At 30.7% G+C, this 4,101-nt stretch overlaps 1 pseudogene; it reads left to right on the forward strand.

The window, feature by feature from the left end:
• The first annotated feature begins 441 nt into the window (after positions 1 to 441).
• LOC111742811 lies at positions 442 to 559 on the forward strand (annotated as a pseudogene).
• Positions 560 to 4,101: the final 3,542 nt, after the last annotated feature.

The following is a 4,101-nucleotide window of genomic DNA, read 5'->3' on the forward strand; positions in this document are numbered from 1 at the left end:
ATCAAAATAGGTTTATTAAAAAGAAGATGTGTTAAACAAATTGGTAATATTAATAATAGTAAAAAAGAAAAACATTAACCTACTTAATGGTCTTAGAAGCGACCATTTGAAAACAAGAGCAACAACAAAATTACTCCATTGAGTCTGAAAAGGTATATTATAACACATTGTTAAACTACTTTGCATTATTGTTATGGAGTTAAATAAACCCATAACTAGAATTAATTAGTTAAATTTTGATTTTGTGTGTGTGTGTGTGTGTGTGTGTGTGTGTGTGTGTGTGTGTGTGTGTGTATGTGGTTATTTGTATGTTTGAATGAAGGAACTTGTGTATTACTAATCTTTTCATGGTTATAAAAATAAAATTTATTGTCTTTATTTTTTAAAAAGTAACTTTCAGTCACTTTAAAAATACCTTTTTGCTTTTAAAAAGATCCATTTGTCTACAGCCATGCTACCCCGAACAAGCCCAATCCCATCTGATCTCGGAAGCTAAGCAGAGCCGGGCCTGGTTAGTACTTGGATGGGGACCACCTAGGAAGACCAGGTGCTGTAGGCTTAAAAAGTAATAAAAAAAATAAGGGATTGTAAGCTGACAAGGTCCTTGCAATCTGTGAGGTCAACCTAGGGTTGCCTAGCCTAAAAAAATAAAATAAAATAAAATAAGATAAGATAAAATAAAATAAAATAAATAAAATAAAATAAAATAAAATAAAATAAAATAAAATAAAATAAAATAAAATAAAATAAAATAAATAAATAAACAAAAAGATTCATTTGCTTATTTCTTCTACCCTCACCTTGTATCTATGAGGTTACAATCTGTTTCATAAGCATTGAATCTTAACAGGAAAAGTTTTAGGTAATAGGTGTTGCCTTCTAGAACTATGGTTTTAGAAAAATTACAATTAAAGTAGTGGAGATGGGGTATGAGAGGAGGTGATAGTTATCTAAGTGATAATTTATTTTGTTGAAAACTCAAAGCTGTATTAGAGATTTCCATAAAGTTTCACATTCTAATGATCTTAACTTTTTATGCTGAGAGATAAAGTTCCTATTTAGGTATTTGATGGTAGAATGTTGAAAGGTCATTTGTCAGCAGGTCACTAAGCTGTTAAACTTATTAGGAAAGCTTGATACTGCTTGGTCCCATATTGTTACTCTCTAAAATCCCACGGGCAGCTAGCAAGAGCAATTAGGCAAATTCTGGTTTAGTTAAAATTGACCCCTTTCAATATTTTGAAACATGCATAAGTACCTGTCAAAGTATGTCAATCAACTCTGTGTTTCAAGATAGGAGGAGATGCTACTGGCAATGATCCCTACCTCTGCAGATTTAAGGCAAACTCACCCTCCTACTAAAGCTTTTCCAGGAGAAAGATTATTGAAGCAGATGGCAGACTGATGTAGGAGAGGCTATGCTTCAACTATACATTACACACATCTCTTCATTTACTCTATCCTTTGTATCCTCAAAGTTATAGATCAGAAAGTACAGTAATGCCCTTTTCATAACTGAGCTATATGAGCTAACATTATATTTATATGTTAGCTCATATGTTTTAATGTGTTTTAGTTTAAAAAGTAGAAACAAAATTAAGTTACAAAGTGTGATCTCTGAAAGTAATTTCACCTTTATTTTAATATTGTTTCGTATTGCCAAATATTTTATATGAGGATGGAGTGGGCCTGTGTATGCACAATGTGCATGTGTGATCAGATTTTTGTTGTATCTGTCAAAAGAGATAATTAGATGTTAGTAACATCTTTCTGATCCTTTAGGAAGCCAATCTAATTTTCAAGGAAAATTTGAAAATATATAATAATTAGGGATTTATGAACTTGAGATCATTTATATCTTATGAAGTTGTTAGCTCTTAGATTGTATGCCTAAGTCTTTGCAAACTCATTAAAAATAAAGAACTAATATATGTTTCTATTAATTCATTCATTCATTCAACAGATATTTAATAAAGGTCTATATATTCTGACCACAAGCCACAAAACTCTATAATATCTATAAAATGGCTGAACAAGACAGAATGGATCTTTAATCTCCTAGAATCTAAAATCTAGTGAGTAAACCTTAGTGAGCATTAGTGGATCCATTCTGAATAACTCAATATATAAGTACAATTTTTTTCCTTTGAGTAAATCACTCTAATTTAAAAGGGATTCTCTTTAATACTAGTGTATTGGAAGAAGTCTAAGCTATAATTTTATAACAAATGTCACCTTATTTTTAGAGAACCAGGGTACTAATGACTAAAAAGGCACTCAATTGAAACAGTTCCAGAAAATGAGCACATACATAGACACATATGCACATAAATGTACACACAATTCAATGTAAACCATAAAGTCATTAAAATGATTAATATTAAATGCCTTTAAACTAGTGTATCAATTTTCTTATAAAAAATTATCATTTGGAATTTTCGTTAAAAATTATACCCCAAGGAAACCTCCCAGATATTCTGATTCAGTATGTTAAGTGTGCATCCCAGGAATATACATTATCAATCCATCTAATCTGATTCAGGTACTTCATGACTTATACTTTGAGAAACATTGCCTTAAATAATAAATGGATTGTATTTATGAGTCAACAAATTAAAAACAGGACTTCTGTCCATAAAGACTTACCTGCTAAAGAATCTGTTCTCCCATCATAAAAATTTTTTAAATTTAAATTTTTTTTTAATTTAAAAAACTCCGAAAAAATTTTAAAGACTAACAAACAAGCCCTCGGGAAAACATATTTAAAAAAATGATTTTCAGACTTTCAAACACACAATGGAGAACCATTGTTCCTCAGAAAAGGGAAACAAATGAGATGTGATTGTTCATAAAATTAGTTCTCAGAACTTAGAGCTGGTACAGGGAACTTAAAACCCCTTTGAGTGAGAACCCAGAAATTGGACTTTAGGAGAACTAAAATGACTAGAAATTGTGGGACAGACTACAAGAGGACAGTGGGTAAGCAAGTGAGAGAGAGAGAGAGGGATATGTCTATATATCCTCTAGTCTTTGGCTGAGTATCTGAATACATGTGTCATCAAACTCACTAAGACCAGGGGAAAACATTAGAAATCAAGCTGAATAATTCTCCATGCTCACAGAGGGCTAAAAACATTTTATATTTCCAACAGTCAAAATGGAAAGGTTTCATAATATACTCATAGAGTAGAATCAAAAAAGGCTTTATCTTGGATCCAAAGCCAAGAGTGCTTTGGATCAGCATTTAAAAAGTTTCCAAGAAAATTTTGAAAGGATAAACTTGTTCCGAAAGAGCTCAACTGAATGCTAAAGAAATTTCAACACTCTTTAAAGTCATACAACAAAATCCAGTAACTAACAAATAAAATTCATTAGGTAGGGCACTCAAGCAAAGAAGAAGAAAAATGTGACTTATAAGAGATATAAATATCGATCAATAGAAATAGCCTAAAAATGACAGACTGTGGAATTGCAAGCCAAAGACAATATAAAAGAAATTATGAATGTTATAATGCTCAGGAGTATAAAGGGAAACTTAAAAATGTTGAACAGGGAAACAGAAGATATAAAAAGATAGAACTACTGGAAATGAAAAATATAATATCTGAAATGAAAATACACCAAATAGGATTAAAAGCAGATTAAACACTACAGAAGAATATATCAGTGAACTCAAATTCATAGCAATAGAAACTATTCAAAATGAAGTTCAGTGAGAAACACACTGAAAAAAACATAAACAAGACATGAGCAACTTGTGGGGCAATATCAATTTGTCTAACAAATGTATAATTGAAACATGGTAAATGAGAGAGGGAAAAGGTGAGAGAAGACAGAAAAAAAGACTGAAAAAATAATCAAAAGTGATAAAAAATATAAACTCTTAGGTCCAAGAAGCTCAAAAAACTTCAAGCATAATCAGCATAAAAGAAAGTACTCTAAGATACTAAAGATATTTTAAAAATATTAACAAAAATATAATCTTAAAATCAGTCAGTGAAAGGAATCTAATAAACAGAATACCAAAGATATGATGATATCAGCTTTCTTGTCATAATGTATGTTAAGCAGAAGATAGGACATGGCACCTTTAAATCAATG

Source organism: Pteropus vampyrus, unplaced genomic scaffold (assembly GCF_000151845.1).
Source record: "Pteropus vampyrus isolate Shadow unplaced genomic scaffold, Pvam_2.0 Scaffold101, whole genome shotgun sequence".
Taxonomy (NCBI): Eukaryota; Metazoa; Chordata; class Mammalia; order Chiroptera; family Pteropodidae; genus Pteropus; species Pteropus vampyrus.